This window comes from Aythya fuligula, chromosome 3 (assembly GCF_009819795.1).
Source record: "Aythya fuligula isolate bAytFul2 chromosome 3, bAytFul2.pri, whole genome shotgun sequence".
NCBI lineage: Eukaryota > Metazoa > Chordata > Aves > Anseriformes > Anatidae > Aythya > Aythya fuligula.
In genome coordinates, this window is record NC_045561.1 from 31,790,105 (window position 1) to 31,809,276 (window position 19,172).

The 19,172-nt window shown below is 38.6% G+C and overlaps 1 protein-coding gene and 1 long non-coding RNA gene across 2 annotated transcripts in view; one reads left to right on the forward strand and one right to left on the reverse strand.

Moving 5' to 3' along the window:
• The window catches only part of BIRC6 (baculoviral IAP repeat containing 6), a 173,717-nt gene that overhangs the window by 131,269 nt on the left and 23,276 nt on the right, over nucleotides 1-19,172 (forward strand). The gene's annotated exons all lie outside the window — the stretch shown is intronic.
• Nucleotides 289-2,079, reverse strand: LOC116487558. Its single transcript, XR_004253087.1, has 2 exons — nucleotides 1,737-2,079; nucleotides 289-590 (listed from the first exon to the last, which is right to left on the reverse strand). It is a non-coding gene; the product is annotated as an uncharacterized LOC116487558 (long non-coding RNA).

A 19,172-nucleotide genomic window follows, 5' to 3' on the forward strand; every position in this document is an offset into this window, starting at 1 on the left:
GGGCTTGCTTGTATGTATTCGTATATTTAATTAATCTCTTTCTATGTTCTGATTGTTCTCACTGCTTTTCTGCTTGTATTTCTTGTGCCTTGCGTGTTTGTTGGCAATAAAATAGTGCCATCTCGGTTTCCACTATTAGACTTTCATCTTTTATCAGTGAGAAATTGAATATTGTCTGTCTTCATTTACATAATTTAGCACCCTAGCTGGGCTCACAGATACATTTAGCAGTCATTGTTGCAGTGCCCTTAGCCAGGCACTTTGCTCTGGAATGTTATTGATATTATTGTCAGACTGTTTTGGTTTGTTTTTTTTTTTTTTGCTTTAAATTTAGAAATCATCCTTACTGTCGCTGGTCTTTGCACTGTGTGCTATGCAGTTAATGTTCAAAAATGCCATCAAAGTGTAGTGTAGATGTACACAAAAACAATAACAAATAAATTGAGCACAGTTCCAATAATTCCAAGCAGTGCTAGAATAGATTCTTCTTTTTCCTCCTTCTCCTCTCGCCTTTTTACATCCTCCAGTGTTGTGATGGCAGAGGTCCCCATTTTTCCTGCAAATATCTTCACCAGTATTCTGGCAGCTAGCTAGAAGAAAGAAAACAAATGGTAAATCTGGTCTGACGAACGTGCAAGCTTTGATCTTTTTAAATGCAATTCTGTACTTCTTTACAAAATATTTATTATTTCGGTGTTTGTTGAGTTGTATTTATCTTCTGTTTCTTTATGTATGGCCATGTAGGCGTTAGAAGTAATTGTTCTGGAGATGCAGATCAGGTAGGAGTGAAAAATAGCTTGATGCTTCAAGCTAATTAATATGCCTGATTATAAAAGAAATTTAAAATTTGTCTTTAAACAGCTAATTTGTTTCTTTCTGAAACATCACATAGATGAAAGCAGGTATGTGGGCATTGTCAAATGCTCTGAAATGCCTGGAGAGATGATGTGAATTTTCAGCTGTTAAATATTTCACTGTCACAGTACAAAACCAGTTGCAAATATTCATGTCTGCTGCTTCCGAACATGGAAAACATGCCTCTTTAACACAGTATCTCACTCTGTTTTGACCAGTGAGCCATAAGCAGGCAATTGCAGGTGAGGTCTTCCCCTTTTACTTGTTTAACAGATCAGCTTTTGGACATGCATGCAACAGCAAACATTGAACAGAAAACGTCTGTCTTTTCAAATGTAAAGGTTATTGCTATTATATATGCTTATTACTGCAGTATGCCAAAGGACGGTAGTACTTTCATAGTAGCAGAATACTGTGCAGCCTGAGGACTTCAGCTAGATATTTACAGATGCGTGTATGATTTATTACCTTTTTTGTTGAAAAAGTGAGGTTGACAGGTCATCTCTATTACTTAGCTGTTCTTGTACTCTTAATTGACAGTCAAATATCCTCTAGAAATACATTCCATGTAAAATTATGCTGTTTGGCAGCTGAAATGTTGACACTATCTATAATTTGCTCTGCTATTTTAGCCTTATTGATCAGAAAATTCTAATCTTAAACTAAAATTTGATTGGGCTTTCTACTAGTTCAGATAACTCACGTTTAGTGAAGCTTTGCAATCACATTTTATAGTGCTACAGCGTTTTTCTCTTCTGGCAAACATCTTTAATCATTGATGATAAACCTATTTCTGCTGTGAGTCTAATTAAAGTCATCAGCTTAGAGCATATCTCATACCCAGAAAGGTAACAAAAAAAAAAAAAAAAGATGTTTCTTACCCTACATTGCATCAGGAATAAAATGTCATCAGACATGCTTCTTACTCGTAGATTCAGTGGCAAACCAGGCTTTTTTCTTCATGAAGGGGCTGCTCTCCTCACTCAGACAGACCAGCTAGGAGCATGAACAGTTCCTTGATGAAGAAGTTTAACGGCGAGGATAATAACGTTGCCGAATCTTCCAAATGACTGGCCTTCTGCCTCGGTAATCCACTAACGCCAAGTGTAGTCAAAAACAGCAAAACCCTTTCTGGTAATGATCCTCACTGTTGACTAATTCTCATTAAAATGAGGATTTTTTTTTTCCTGGATGATGCAAAGCAACGACATGCATGCTGTTTGCTTTTGCCTTAAAAAAAAAAAAAAAAAAAGGAAAAAAAAAAAAAAGGGAAAAAAAAAAAAAAAAAGCACCTGATTTATTCAATTGTGTTTAGTTATTTATTAAGACTTCAAAAAAACCCAGCAGCCTTTGATTTACTCTCAGTGGCAGCCGTCTGAAGAGGCTTCTCACGTTGCCATGCTGTAATTCCGAATGCAGCGCGCTACGTGCAGTCACACTATGGCATTTTAGTCCAGGCTGAGAAGGGCTGAGAAGAAGGAGCCTGTTCCAGTGGCGGCCGTGTAAACGCTGTCACACACCTGCATTCAGAGGCTCTGCAAATAATTCCAAGGTATTCTTCGGAGCATTGCATAACTTAGCCCGGCAAATCTGAAGAGAGGAATGACAGCGGCTTCAGTTGCACACTGTGGCGAGCTGTGACATTGATTAAACATGCACTTGGCACTCACTGAATAAAGAAGGAGCTACGAGGCACCCTTGCAGACGGCGAGTTGCATAACAATGTGCGCTGGCTCTGCTGGTTCATTGTCAGGCCGGGCACATTTTCATCCTGCAACAGCAGCGAAAGTGTGCGGCGTGGTGAGGAGTGGAGTTAACTGTACTTCGGGGTTTTCTGATGAAGTGCTGCATGACAAATAGTGACATTAAGGCATTCAAGCTGAAACAGTGTTTCTGCCTTTTGTCTTTTTATGCTTTGTTTGACAGGCAATTGTTTCTAAGGGAAATGCTGCTTCTAAGGCTTTCCCTTTTTGTATTCACCACCGAAGAATGCAGGTTGGTGCGTAATTAATGAAGGTGCAGACTTGCAGACAAATGCTCCTGTTCTGATTTCGCAGGAAGCAGTAACTCAGATTCTTCCTAGGTAAATCAAAGAGGTTTTTTCGCCTGTGCCATTGCAGAGGGAGGGGGAAGCTCTCTTCTTCCCAATCTCTACAGAGGATAAACCACATTTCTAATCGCCTCTGCAGGTAGCTGTGCTTCAAATGACTTTATCAGTCACTTTGTTCTATGAAGGCTAATAACACAATGTATTTTTCTTGAAACAGTGCATAGTTTCTTGATATGAAGGAAAATGTATTTTAGCTATCTTGAAAAGCCTACTTGAAAAAAGCCTTTGCAAAATCAACCACTTCAAAGTTCCAACGCTCAAAAAAGCTTATGCGTATGAAAAATCATAATTACACGGACTTCAATCAGTAGGAATGTAGCTGGAAACCTCGATCACTTTCCAGAACAGCATCTTTTAGAAATTAACAAAGCATTGTTTGAAATTCAGTTTTCAATAATCTTTGTGAGTTTGTATAGAAAGCAAAAGAGGGGAAAATCATTGCTTTTAAACGCTTCCAATTTCAAATTAATATATTCACATATTAAATATTTTTATCATGTTTCTGAAGTGTTTGAGTACACTTGTTTTCTTGGTTTCTTAGTGCTAGACAAAAGTTCACATTTGACATGTGTGTGATCTTAATGTTAAATACCATGTTCGAAGTACCATGCATGGTGTGGTAGTGGTACTTGATCTGCCCCTTATCCTGAGTTTAGTATTGCCTCAGTGAAACTGTTTGACTCTAGATGAAAGGTTTAAAGTATTAGTTTCAATCTCTCCAGCAGAGCTTCTTTAAAATATATTCTAGTATGTATATATCGGCTTGCCTTTTAAGCTGTATTCTGAAAGCCTGCTGCAGCTTCAGTTCCTGGAATTGTTTCCTGTCAATGTTTCTTGAACATATTTCTGTATTCTTTGAGATCCATTTAGAGATTGAAAGATGAGGAAAATTTCACCTGTGTGTTCTGACCGTTCATGTTGCTGAGAGCACCTAACTAATTTAATATTTAAGCCGTTATGCCACATTAACCCTCACATGTTAAAAACCAAACCCGTTGTGAAAGCAGAGAAACTGTGCAATGTGCATCTTTTATTTAAAGATTAATGATCTACTTGGAGGGTAAGAATCTGTCACCTTGTCAATTTAATATGACTTGGTTTAAAGGATTCAAGGTCAGCAGAAGAATTTTGTGCAATATTGTCAAGTGTAAATGGTGACAACGAAGTAAATTCAGCAGCTGCACTGCCAATAACCAGCTAATTAAGACGTATCCACAGAGAACAGCAAAAGACTCACAAAGTATTTCTTGGCCTGGTTTTTGCCATGGTTGAGCTCTCATATCAGTCTTCCGTTTAAAGAGTTGTGATGCAGCTGACACTTCAGGGGCTGCACGAACCCAGGGAAACAAATCTCTTTAGGCTCTCTCTGCAAGCAGTCGAGGGGGAGTGACAGCTCCTGCACACTGATTCAGATCCAGCATTCACCTGGACCTTGGTTTGATGGCCCGTCCATCCTTCCTTGGAATTGAGGTGCGTGTCTGTGCAGAAATGTCATGGTTTAGAGAACAGACCCAGCCAAAAATAGTTCAACAGCACAGTAAGAGGGACAGGGCAGTAGCTGCTTCAGTTGTCAGTGCTGTCAAAGAGTTGCTGTTTCAAGGGGAAAAAAGAAGAAGAAAAAAGTGTCAGTGCTAACGTTTCTTAATTACAGGAACCTTGAGGAGTTCATCTGTATGGGGTGAAAGCTGGTATTTACAAATAATTTCCTTATAGCTACAATGCATCTTCAATGGGAAGAGAAAATTTCACGTGGGATTTTTCATGTGGACTCGAGTGAGTAATACAGGCTTGATTTGAAACGGCCTTGATTTATGCATCAGATTTGATTGTATCTGGAAGATCGGGGAGATATTTTTCATAAAGTAGCATTAGAGTCAGTACATCTTATGTGAGTCGGTAATAAAAGCACCTGTTTTGGGGTGAACATTAAATTACATACTAATTGGGTTTGGTATCCAGAAATACACTAAATTGAATTGTTATTTCCATTTAGGCAAAGCTTTAAAGCACTTGGTAAGACTTTTGGCATCTAATTTAGGTAGCATCCCAGAGCAGAGCAAATTCTGTTGATTAGAGGTCATTCTGTTCATTACTGCTGATGTTTGAGCATTTGTATTGCATGGAAATAGACCTCAGGCAATACAAATATATGTCATATTTTAAAGATACTCATACTACAAGAGGGGGTTGCCAGGCCATCTTGTAAAGACTCAGTGGTATAGATTCAATGATTTACAGTCTTGGACTTTAGAGGATCATTATCCTGCTATACACTGCTGCTGTGGGTAATGTGTCACACCCATAACATCACACTTACAAAAGAAACAAGTACTCTTAACCAAGGTACAATTTTTCTTTTTTTCCGCGTACATTTTTATGGATTAATGTAATTTTGTTGTTCATGTACCCTAAGATAATCCTGTATGCCGTATCTTCATTAAAAATGCATATTTTGAGTCAGATATTGTTGCCTTTACAGAGAGCAAATGCTCTGTAGAAGATTGCTAATTATAGCAAAATGTAAAGAAAAATTTGAAGGAGAAAATGGAAAGAAAAAAAAATTAAAAATGTCTAGACTTAAAAATCTGTTTAGGTTAAAAAGCTGTAACAAAATCCAAAAGATCATTCATACATCATTTATCCTTGAAGATTGTTTTCTCTTGTAGTTGTTCCATGTTTTCCCTAAGATGCAGGAAAATGCTTGAAATGCAGCAGCAAACGCATCCAGTAGGCAGCGCGTTGTGGTTTTCTTCTGTGACGACCTCCACAAACTCCATAGGCAGTTATGAGATCTGATACTTTTTCAGTTTAAATTGCAGAACAACAGAGCAAAGTTATGTCTGTTGGGAGATGCAATAATTAAGATGAACTGGTTAGCCTAACGTGAGCTAGAAGGGGCTATCCATGCCACTTCATCCTCCTTCCTTAGGTTTTGGGGGTTTTGTTTTTTTAATTCTCATGAGAACTACCCATAGCTACTGTTGTTTTTTTTTTATTTATTTTGTGGGAGTTCCTAGCTTATTTTTTATGATGTAGGTGACAAGCAATGCCTTTGAGTCAGCAGCGATGGATGGTGTCGTTAGTTTGAGCCAGTTTTCCAAGTCTTTATTTACCCTGTTGAGAAAAAAATAACTCAGGTCCTGCGTCTGTAGCAGCGCAGGTTGCTTTTAGATTCCTTATTGTTCTCATTCTCAGCTCTTTCATGTGTTTCCTCTTACCACTGATTGGATGATGTTTACGCTTCACCTATGCATCTACATCTTGTAATAATTTTCCTTCTGACTGAGGAACTTCAATGACTTTTTTTTTCTGAGCTCATAACTTAGTTACTGACTGAGAATATCCTTGGAAAAATATAGAATTCTTTCGGAGTGAACTACATAAATTCTTCTAGTTTGTTCCCACGTATCAGTCTTCACTCACCAGAAATTTGTTTGTTGTAATCTCTTACGCTTGCTTCAAAATAGTTCGTTATTAAGAAAGCAATTAAAGCTTTATAAATGCCACCCAAAGTAGTTTGACCCTGGGAGTAATACCAGTTCTTCTGTCACAGCCTTTTTTGACACCAACTTCTCTTAGCAGCAGTCAAGATCAACTGCTGCTTTGCTGTCTGTGAATATGGTCAGAATGGATACCAGTATTTTATCAAGTGGTAAGTTTGCTAGCTCAGCCAGCCTGCCTTTGGAGGGTGTCAAGTGATATGTCCCATATTAGGTTGGGGGGAACTATTTTAATCGCTCTCTTGATGAATGGAAACAACTCAGGAGTCAGTGACTGATGAATGCTGCTGAGGGTAGGGGTGAGGGTTTCAGCCCCAGGCATGGTCTGGATGTGGTGGAAAGAAATGATGGAGAAAAGACAAGGTTTTTTGTTGTTTCTCGTCTCACATAGGACATCAGGCATCTTCATTTTTATCTTTGCCGATATCAAAAAGAATCTCTTATAACTTCAAAAAGTGATTAGCTAATTTTAAGATGCTTCAGTGATGATTCAGGGCTGTTCTTTGCTGCTCCAGACTTTTTTTTTTGTGAAAAGTATCGGGGACTGTTTCTTCAAATTGGTTTGAGTGTAGGCTGCATGCTTCTGGAGGATAATTAAGGCTTTCAAGTACCAAATTTTTCAGCTGTTATGTTCATAAATTTTGTTGTGTTAGAAGAATCTTAAGTGAATATTGGTCCCTCCTCATGGGCAAGCCAGGAGAGCAGTGAGAACTGATCCTAGTCCAGCAGAGAACAACAGTACCAAAACAAATTCCTCTTTCTCCAAAGGCCTTAAAGCATTTCCCCTGGTGAGTAAGAACAAATCTTGTCCATGTGAGTTTCCAGATGACTGCTCTTACTAAAAAATAAAAAAATAAAAAAATCTGGAAGATACCACCAGTCACAGCACCTCTTGCTGCATCTCTTTCCTCTGATTTTTCATCTGTACTTGTAAATGGTTTTGCAACAAGACCACGATACACTCCTCATGAAATCTCTTATTTTCTGTTGCAAAAGAATATGAACGTATGCTTACTGTCTTTTAAAAGCACTTAAAGTATCAGGTTATTTTGTAGTAGATAGTGCTTTTGAAGTAGCACTTCATGAACAGATATTTCTGAAAGTATCAGAACTGATTATTCACTTGAATGCTTAATAATATCCAATATTTATGAAAGAAAAAAATGTAAAGTTGTTTTTCTAACTCATCTGTGTTGCAGAACATTATTGTAATTTATGGGGAGTCATTAAGAAGTATGTATCAAAACATGGTATTGAGAATTAGAGATGTAACTGTTATGAGGAACAGCGTATCCTGGCTTTCGTTTCTAATTAGGTACTGGATTGTGTGGCAAATAAGACACTTAGTCGTTTGAAGACTAAATCTTACTAGCTCCAAAGAGCTAATTAGATTTTTTTTCCCAATAAATTTTTATTTAGCAAAGATCACTGACCAGTTGTAACTTCTACTTCAATCTTTATCCATTCCAGTACTGCACATTGTTGTAGATTGCTTTTGAACATCAGACCATTAACTAGAGAGCTCTGCACTGATTTACACAGCTGCTGATGACTTCTGCAGCTGTATATGTGGAACATACTTCAAACTAACTTGCAACCTCTGGCCCCACTCACTTGATCACGGTGAATTAAAGTACATGTTAGATTTTCCATAAGGAAGGGAGTTTTGTGGGCAAGATGGTTGAAAACTTAACAGGTGAGAGGTAGAAGGGGTTAAGGCTGGATTTCAGTGAGGCTTCTCACATCACACCTTGTTTTTCTTTCTGCTTTTTGCCTATCTACTTGCTGCCTAATTTCTGTGGAGTAATTTTCAGAAAAACAGTTCTCTGGAATTCACTGTTGGTTTGGTTTGTTTTTTTGTCTATTTTTGTGTGCCTTAAATCACAAAGTTTTTTCCAAATGATGACTTAAGTTCCTGAAGGTTCTTTACAGGACAATCCTGATAGTATAAGTAAACAAGGTTGCTTTCTCATTTGGAGACCAATATGAAGTTCTGGACCTCTGTGGTTACAGGATAGTATGATTGTCTTGAAGCACGAGCAACAGACTACTTACGGATCTGTATCTGTCTGCCAAGAACCTGTAATTTTTTTTTATATCCCCTTTGGATCTGCTTAAACATTACTCTTCTGGTACTAATGTGCGGTATATTTTTCTGGCAGACCTTGATGCCTTGCACTCTGCTGTGCAATATGTTTTATGTAAAAGGAAACTAAATTGTGGTGTTTGCCTTCCAAAGATGAGTTATCTTTTTTAATAAGCTTCCTTGATAGAAAGATGTGTAGAAGCTAACAAATCATACTTGTGATGCAGCTGGTGTTCATTTCATTACTGAAGTTAGTTTCTGTATTTTTGTTTTGGGTTATTCACTTGAGAAGTAAAAGGTAGGGGCTGTTGTGTGTAAAAGTATTCGGTTTTGGCTGTAAATGTTCCATGAAATTCTCTCTTCACTAGCTTGTGATACCTGTTTAATTTACAAAACCTGATACAGGTCACTGATGAGACTGTTCAAGGGATATGGCAGGAAAGTTTCTGCCTTGTTTAAAGTGGAGGGAGTCTATCCCTAAGCTTTCCTGGTCCATCTTATCTCATTACTAAGGCCCATGAGTGTTTAATCCAGCAATTTCTTGTTTCCACTTCATTAATTGGAAGCCCAAACTGGTTGGTATATCCCTGCCTATGGGAGAAGACTGGGAGCCTCTGACTGCTAAATGTTATCCTTCAGCACTGCAATTGGTAAAGACATTTGACAAGAGCTTTAAAATTTGAGGTACAACATCGCATCTTTCAAAATTTCCATGGTAACTATTATTGGGGCTCCCATTTTTTCTAATTTTACTTCAGTCTGAACACCTCCAGTGGTTTCATTTGGAGCTGGTAAATGTGGCTGGGAGTACGAGTGCTGGCTGTCTGGAATAGATTGCTCTGCCGTCTGCCATGTGCTGCCAACACATTCACAGATTTTTACTGGAGGCATTAAGAATTAAGATGCCTTTCATCACCTACAGCCTCAGTGCTTTTTTGAAAAGAGACCATTGCATCAGACGACTACATCACGCTAGTGTCCTGTAGTTGCATATGATACTGCAGAAATGTTGGGGCCACTTCCTTCAGTTTATTTTCATCCTGTTCTGTTCGTTATTGCTTACTGGGCCATTGTGGTATGCGCAAGAGCCTCCCCAAAGGACAGGAAATAATGCATTTTTTATGTGATTTTTTTTTTCCTATATTAGTGGCTTAATCAATCACATAGCATAATTGAACAAGGTTTCTTGACCAAATTAGCCATCCCTTTCTTTCTGTTGATGTACAGAGCAGCTTGCCATGGTTAGTTTTAGGTATTTTACTTCAGCTTTCCTGAGAAATAGTTCGCTGTACTCAAAGGGCAGAGTTTTAACAGTTCAGAGGCACGTGGCTCAGCGTGCATTTGAAGAGGAACGTAGTGCAACACTGAGTGCTGGCTTTCATTTCAGCAGTTGAAAGTCTCATTTGTTTGGTGAAGTGATAGGTCTTGATTATTCCAGGCAGTAAGTCTCACTGTCACAGCTGTACTTCGTGTGTGGTCTCGTTTTCTCTCCTCTTTTTAAAAATAAAATGTTATAAGCATATCTGGAGTTTCCTATAGTCATATGCAGGCACTTTCATAGTACCTCTTTTCTTAATCTGAGTCTATTTGTAGTATTGAGTGGAGGTCACAGGAAACATCTCTGTAGCTGAAGCAGTTAGTCTAGAAGACGAGTTGATCTATGATAGCTTACTTCAACACACACACTCTGGGTTTTTAAAAGTGCTCATATCTTCAGGTCCTCTCTGAGGACAACCTCAGGCTAGCATTCTTCATTAACAAAAGCATATGTTGATTGTTTTTGAGTTAGGGGATGATATGCAAAGGCTCTTGCCATCATGGCCAAGCAAAATGTTTAGATATTTAAGGCAGAATAAAGCAGTCTCCTTGCTGCCACCCAAAAGCACGATCTGGTAGGTATGCCCAATCGTACAGAAAGTTTGCTGTGAAGCACGGAAGCTACACTTCACTTCATCCCAATGGGAATGTTGCTGTCCTCTGCTGATGGTCTAGGAGTTTGAAGAGAAGACCTGAGTCTTGGCCTTTCTCCATCTGCTGAAGTAATGTCTTTAAAAAAGAAAAAAATGTAATCCTTCACTATCTAATTTTGAATTTCCACGTTGATTTCTGCAGCATGTGCTATGAAATGGCAGATTTCCATCTAATTTTCAATTCCCATCTTACCCTACAATACTAGTGACTGTTTTATGGGCTGGAAGGGGTAACAGTCAGACTGAGGACCATTTCAAGGTGGCTGCTTGCCCACTCGTCTTGCCAAAAATAGTGAAATCACTATTCCTTCTCCCAGCGCAGGGATGATGAAAGCCAGATTAACTTCCTCAAAAATCATGCTTTGTGTTGTCAGAGCAGTAATACCTTTGCTTTCATCTCTGCGGAGTGCCTGCACTTGAGAATTAGCTTCAGCACTTGAGAATTAGCTTCAGTTATCTTGCTTAACTCAATGGTTTATGATTTAGGAATTCAAAAGGGGGGAAGCATGTATTTTGTGCTCTACTAACAGACTCTCAATGACATCTGGGCTGGCAGCAAATGAATGGGCCAACAAATACAGTTACTGTGTAAGAGCAAGAATTTGATCGCATCAGAACTCGAACAGGCTTAACGTGGGGTGGCTTTTATTGATTTTTATTTATTTACTTAGTTATTTGTCAAGAAAGTTTCAGTCCACAGGCTATTTGTTTAAGCCAGGTAATTTCTCTTAGGAAAAATGTTTTTCTTACCTCCTTGGTTAAGTGGAAAATTAATTTTATGCTTTTAGCTTACCTCTAGTATTAGATTTATTTCATTATGTCTACTTCAAATATAAATTATTGGTCCTTTTAATCTTATTAAAGCCATAGCAAAGAGGTGTATTAATAATGGAGGTTTTTTTCATCCTATACCAGGCAAAAAACCCTCATTCTCAAGCACTCACTGGTTGCCGTTATATATATTTCCTCCTGTCTTTTCTTTTTCTTTTTTCATTGCTGATAATATCTCCTTGTGTATGTTTGTTGGATAATCTAAAGCTATCCTGCAGCTTTACATTGATGCTTCCTTATATTTGTTTTCTGGATTTGGATGCAAACATCGTTTGGTTAAAGCTTTGTCCTTTACTTGCTTTTCTTCATATTTTGTTGGTTTTTAAAGAACTGATATTGGGTAAATCCAGCGATCTTTGGGAGGGGAGATTTTTGGAAGCTGGAGTGCTGGATCTAGTGGCAGGAGGAATTTCCTCTGCAGTACTTTGGTTAAATCCCTCCTACACTGATGCTTTACTGCACCATTTAAAACAAAGCAAGCAAACAAAAAATGAAAGCTAAAACAAAATTGCATGTGGAATGTTTCAATTTTAGCTTTCATTAATTATTCTTACATGGTAATATGTTCCCCACTAGCCATGTTAGGTGGCTCTGTAGCCCCCAAGAAACATCCCTCCGTTAACTTGACTGCCTTTTTAAGACTGAAGTATGAATGGCAGAGGGGAGTATCTCTAATGGGTTCAATTATCTGGGATGTGAGTGTGGCATGGAAGTTGTCATATCTTCAGTTCTGTAGATAACGCATGGTTTTAGTAGCCGCTTATGCTTTAAAAGCTGAGATTCTCTTTTATATCGTTCAAATCAGTTGGGCTTCTTTTTCCTGCTCCTTTCAAAACACAGGAAATCGTGTCTGTTTACTCAGCTGTACGCGCTGGCTTCATGAAATAATGCCTCATGCTTCTGGCAAAGGTGGTGGGGTTTTCTTCTGGGTTCATGGATGTATTTATTACAAGTTTTAAGTGAGTAACATTGCTCAACTTCACTAGTAAACAAAACTTTCCTGAAAATACTTATTTTTAAAGCATATTTGATTTTGGTGAAGTTAAGTGAAGCAGAAATAGTTAAGAGCAATGGTCTGCTCCCTTGAGCAGCGTTCCTGCACTAACTCGAGATGACTGACCGACTTGAGCAATGCATGTTGCCTCTGTAATTGAAATACACTGTTTCCTTTTTCACTGCAGTTAACGTGTTGGGTTTTCCACATTTCCTAGAAGAAGCTTTTAAGAGCAGCAGTGCCAAGACAGCCCACGTTTGTTAGCCTTTTATTTTTATCACCACTAGGGGATAATAACAGTTGCCTACGGGAGAACTACAGGAGTGGGGCTGAAATACCGGTGCTGCCCTGCTATTCCTGCTGCATTGCCAGGGCTTGTGTCACCTCATTTAGTCCTCGGTGTGCTGTTCCTACATGAATTTACCCAATTACTTTTGAACCTGTAACAATATTTGATGCCATAGCATTTAGTGCAAAGCTCAACAGCGATGCACCGTGTAATGCATCCCGCTGCTCTTTCACAATTCACAGTCTTTTAATGGCATGCCTCGTCCTTTTAATGCACCAATCAGCCCTATTCATGGTGGTGTTTTTTTTGCTTTTTTTTTTTTTTACTAATAACTTAGAAAAACTTTATCATTCAGTTCATTAGTCACTGAGGCTGCCAAGTCTTCATTTGTTTCATTTTACATAGCACAGAAGCTCAGTTGTTCAGTCGCCTCTCCTCCCTTTGCCAGTTCTGTCCTGTCTTTTTGAGACAAGGGAAAAAGCACATGGTGTGGAAGTCATACTATTGATTGAACGCAGTCCCAATAACTAATTTCTAATTTCTCTTTCCATTTTCTGACATTTGATGTGATTTTATTTTATTTTTTTTTGGACTACTAATGAGCTTGCTGCTGATGACACCATAGGAGCAAGGACTTAGGGCTGGATCAGAATAATAATCATAATCAACCTGGAGCCTGACACTGCACGTGCTGGGAGACACCCACCCACTTGCCCCCTTCTTGCATTGTTTTACTCTGCTCTGGCAACAGGGTTTATAACTTCGTCCAAAATGAGGTTTAACCCCTCCTCCTGTTGCAAAAGGACTAGGCTTTTCTGATGCCTTTGTTAAAATATATAATCAAAATGGTTCTGTGAAAATGTTTGTGTCGTTCCTACAATGAAAAGTGAAGAAAAAGTCAGGCTAATTAAATGATTACAAGATGACAATATTTAGAAAACTTTGGTTTTATTTTTGCCCTAAGGCTAATGATTTCTTAAAGATCTCTGATTTTGAAGCATTCTGCAGGCAATCCTTTTTTTTCTATGAAAATGGAGCAGAACATAGGGTGCTAATTAGGCCTATTATAAAAGATGCTTGCCCTGGGTTGATTGTGAAACAGAAAATCAAGAGGCAGTAGAGCATGACGCATTTGGAACTGACACTATCGCCTGCAGCGTGGACTGCATTCATAGATCATATGTTTGAGAAGATGCAGCAAAGGGGGCTGACGGATGCCTGCACTTGTAAAATATTTAGAAAGAGGAGGAAGAAGAGGGGCCCTGTTGGAAACACCGTGTCTCATATGTACGTTTGGCAGTACCTGTGGCCACGAGGCTGTGTCTGATGGTTTTAATTACAAGTACAAAATTAGTGTTTCCTTTGTGTGGCATTTTTGAGCAGTGGTGTTTTTTGCTACTGAAAGTCTTTAATAGGAGAATGAGATCCTGAAATCTTCAATTTAATCACAGCTGTGGTTTTTAGGTTTGAATAACATACTGTAGCATCAAAAATATATCCTTGCTAATTACTAAGCATATTTTAGGAATGGTATAAAATTGAAAGAACTTTAAGAGCTACTTGTAAATGATTTGGCGGTTAAAAAAAACAGTGGCAGGCGCGTGTTGTACTGCAGTCATGATCTTAACACTGGACTTAAAGTTTGTAATAAGTGGAATCATACAGAGAATGTCTTATTTACTTTCAGCTTTTTAAATTTTTGTGACCAGAGTCTTTTAAACTTTACTACTGTAAAAATACAAGATTCTTGGAATACAAAGGTATTTGCTTGTTTTTGTTTTTTGCAGGGGAGGTTCAGTTACACTGTAGAAAGTTTTCAGCATTTTTGTATGATGTAAATAGATGAGTTTCTCTATGTAACTGTTACTGGTTTTCTTTCACATTACTTAAAATAGATGCAGGATTTGACAAACACTAAAAAAAGAACAACAAAAACACTTCATCTTTCTAGGAAGATATAAAGTCTAATTGAAAAAGGAGAAAAGTAGATCCAAACCAAACCAGGAAATAGATTCTTGGGTCACTGGAAACTGTGCCCCATGCAAGAAGCAAACCTCTTGGCATGGGAGATGAGTGTTATTGCAGAATCAGAATTCAAATTTCTCTTGGATTGTAGAAATCAATTTGTTAAAGTTTTAAACTGTTTTCCCCCCTTTTCTGATCTATTAAGTGTAAGCCATACTTGTAACCGTTTGCAGGAAATTTTAAGTTTAACTTTGTTTCTTGTTTCTAGATCGTGCATTCTCTATAGAATGCCTTTTTCTTTTCAATGGTTTATTTTTAGATGTGCATTCATGACCATGCCTCTCATGTCTGCATGGCAGAGCTCTTCAAGAGAACAAAAGAAATGGCTGTAAATTGGAAGGAGTTTTCCAGTGGTGCCTTCTGTGGTGGCTGCCAGCACACCATCATTTCCTTCAACAAAGGCAGAAAAGCGGTCATGTGCTTTGTTCAAAAGTAAAAAGAAACTGCACATACAAAAAGTAGTTGGAGAAAGTCATACTTTTGTGGGGTTCAATTGAAATTTAAGATAAGTCCTGAAATGAAGCAAGTCGAATAAATGAGAAATGAAGTACAGAGGATGGATTAGGAACAGCTATGTGCAAATTCCCTGATAGTACAAAGGCCAGGATCATACGTATTTGTCAGTGTGTGCTGTATTTACAACTGGTTTGGGGTTGTTCTTGTGTGTTTTTTTCAAGTGGCCGTTGTTTTTCTTAAGCGTTTGTTTTGCCTCATGCAAACGTGATGTTTGCAAGCACTTCAAGATAGGAATTCGTAGTTGAGTTGTGCTAACAAGCAGCGGGAATGCCTTCACATTAGAGGCAAGTAAAGCAGAACTTTTCATCATTTTCCTAGAAATTACTCTTCTCTATTGGTTTCTTCAGTCTGCTGTAAAGTGTGGAGACTTTTTGATGTAGTGGATATGCTATATTAATGGTTTCCTTTTATTTTAAGATAAATGTTTATTCTCGGTGTTATGTTTTAAATGTCCATTGCAATGGAAATAAGTATTATAATCTTATTCATACCCAGTTAAGTTGTACTGAGGATGTTAAATGAATTGCAGAAAAATTTATTGCTGCTCAGTATTATCTATTTAATGGGCCATTAGGCCTGGCTATTCTCTGTTTGAATATTGTATAATATTAAAAGAAAGCAAATGCATTAGACTCAGTTGGGGCATTATCTTGTTACAGATATTTATGCCATGTAAGGCCATACCTTGATCCTATGAAACTACCTGCTCTCATGTGCTTTTTTATATACCAAGGCTAAAATTGTGTATGAATGGGCTTTTTAAGAAACAGGTCTGCATTGGTGATGAATAAATAGAGGCGTGGAAAGCAATCAAAATGTTTTTTGAGATCACAGCTAAGGTTTGAAATTGCTCAGTTATTCCCCGGGGGTAACTAGACTCTGTGGAACTTCTCAAAAATGTGATCGGTGCCATGGTATCTCATGACCTTTAGGCATTTCGTAAAGTCTGCATCTTTCAAAAGGACCTTGTCCCTCTGAAGCATGAGGTGCTTTCCAGATGTTTGCCATCCCTACCTGACTTAGTAAGTAGCACTGACCTGACTGAGATTTCTGCTTTTCCTAAATGCAAGAAAAAAAAAAGCAAGTTTAGACCTGAGATGCTTTTTTGATGTGAATTGAGAGGATAGATCACAGCATCGCAGAACGGCTGAGCTTGGCAGGGCCCTCTGGAGGCACCTGGTCCAAGCCCTGCTCAAGCAGGGACACCCAGAGGAGGCTGCCCACAACCACATCCAGGTGGCCTTTGAAGGTGTCCAAGGAGGAGGAGATCACTGATCTCCGATCTCCTCAGGTGCATACTGCCTATTGTCCAGAAAAGCTATAGTGAGCTTACTGCTAATTATCAAGGACAATAAAACATTGGTTTTTGAACGTCTGTTCATTTCTGCAATGAATAGGACAACCTTGGTAATAAAGATGCTGCTGTCACTTCCCTTTACATCTGCTGTTTGTGGCCCCACTGTGAGTCCAGCCTCCATGAGCGCTGCTCTCATCACTTCGTGATCCACCTCACGGTGGTGTTGCCCTTCTGCTCTCTAAAGAAATCTCTTACGCCTCTGTTTTGGCGTAAACATGCGGCTTGGTTCTGGGACTCGCATGTTCCTCAGCAGCTCACAGCCGTGTGCAGCCAGAGACCTCAGACAGCACCGAGGTGGGCAGAAGCGAAAGGGTGCGGGGTTTGTGTGCGCCCAGCATCCTGGCAGGTCCGGCTGCACTCAGTGCAGGGGCTGAGGGCACTGTACAGGCTGCTGTCCAGAACAGATACTTGTCGTTATTCAGTAACTGTTTTGACTTTGGGATAGCAGAGTCCTGGATAATGTATCCATCTGTCACTTATTGCAAAGCCAGGAATTCGGATCTCCTGTTTCCATTTTCTTAGGAAGGTCTGCTTATGGGTATGCCAGCATAAACCAAACGATTTTAGTACCTTCTTATACAACTTCAGGACCCATATAAAAATAATTCTGACATATTTAAGAGGTGCTAATACTATCCAAATTTTAGCATTTCTCTAAGGAAAATTACTTGTTTTTATTTAGTGATGAAAGTCCAACACAAGAAGGTATTTATTTAATATGAATGAAATGTTATCCTCCACTTGCATTGCCCAATTCAGTAAGGCAGAGAAAAAGTTGAGTATGTTCCCAAGGTATAGCATTCTTTAAATAAATAAATAAATAAATAAGTGTTTTTAGCATTTAGCATTGAACTTTTAGCATTTGTTCTTCTTTGATGTTTATGTTTGCTTAAAATTCAAATGGCTGTGGTCACAGTTGGTGAGGTAGCTGTATGTAAGGACAGTAGTCTGAAGGTTCTCTGTTGCTTCTGTTTGATAGAAATAGGTTTGTATTTTATAGTTTTCTCCATGTTACTAGTATTTTAATGTGGTTCTTTTAAAGGACTTCATTATGGGATCCCAATAACTTTTGTTATAAAGCTGTATCTTTTATATTTCTGAAATGCTCTCCCCAAATACATACCTAATGCTATCTAAAGGGAAGACGTGTGTGATAGAAGCCTAACTAACTAAATTTGCTGCAAGCCCTGAAAGAAGTAAAGGTGATGCTGGAGTCCGAGTGCTGCAGGACTTTGGTTTGAAAGCTGCGGGACTTGCTGAGCCTCCACGTCGGTCCGGTGCCGTCCTGCAGCAAGGCAGGAGGAGGTGAGCACGTTAGCAAACAGCAGCGCTGCTCAGGCAGGCAGACACTGGGCAAAGCAGCAGCACAGAGTCCCAGCAGCTTAAGCATAAGGACTTAAAGACTGAGTGCTACCCAGTCTGGAAGCGTAGAGATTTTAGAAAATGCTTGAGTCTTCTATTTCAGAAAACAGAGATGTATCTGCAGAAAATATATACTGTAGTCAGTCTGGCGTTAGCTTTCAATTGAAAGTAAAGTAGGCACAAGGAGTAGATGAACTGCCAAATAAAGACAGTAAACAGAAGTTTGCCAATGTTCAGCTTTCTACAGTGAGTTTTACACTTAGCCAGATATCCAGTCTTAAGAGAGAGGCATTTTTTCCCTCTTTTTGGCTTTACACTGGGGTCTAGGGGAAATTCTTTTGGACAAATAAATATACTTGCGTGGGTCATAATCTTTAATAAGTACAATAAAAGCCTCGGACAAAAGCAATGCAAGACATGATATCAAGGAATTGAGTTAGAAGAGTCTAGAATGCAGTATGTAAAATAATAATAATAATAAGTAAGGTTAAAAAAAATGTTTCAGTTGAAACAATCTAAACACTAAGTGAATGCATTTCATTTGTTCCACAAGGGAACAATTGCAAAGCAATGTGTGTTAGCCGAACCTGCTAAAAGAGTAAATTCTCTCCTGCCTTTCTGCAAAACATTTCCGTTTTAAAGTCACACCAGTTCGGTTTCCCTCACAACTACTTTTGAATGTAACTAGCCTTTCAGCAAAGGAGGAGAAGGCAAGCAATCACTGAAGGATTGGAAATGATCTATTCTGGCCTCATGAAACCTTTTTGTTTAAATTAAAGGAAGAAAGAAAAGCTTTCCAGGCATCAGGTGCACCAGCTCATCTCAGACCTGTTCACCTCAGGCCTGTTCCTGCTTCTTTTATGGACATTTTACACATTGTGGAGATTTTTCTGTGGGCAATCGGGGTTCACTAGAATAGGCACTGAGCATAAGGAATGAATGTGTGTGCAGCCGCACATCTTACGGCTAATAAAATGTAAGAATTGACAGAGAAGAAACTGATTTTCTTCAGTGCCAGTGTTTAAGTTCCATGACGGTTGATTTAAATTATATGGTTTATTTCAGCACAGGATGTTTTTAGAGCCGTGATACCAGACCTGAAAAATTAATGTTTTATTTTGGTAAATTTCTTTGTACTCAACACAAAAATTATCTCCACAGTTGAGACTTTGTGCTGTTTTAATAGTTTCAAAATACCAATAGCAAACTAGATCAAAGAAGAGACAGAAAACCTTAAAACCTGGATCGACTTGCTTGTTGAATTGCGGCTGGCTATT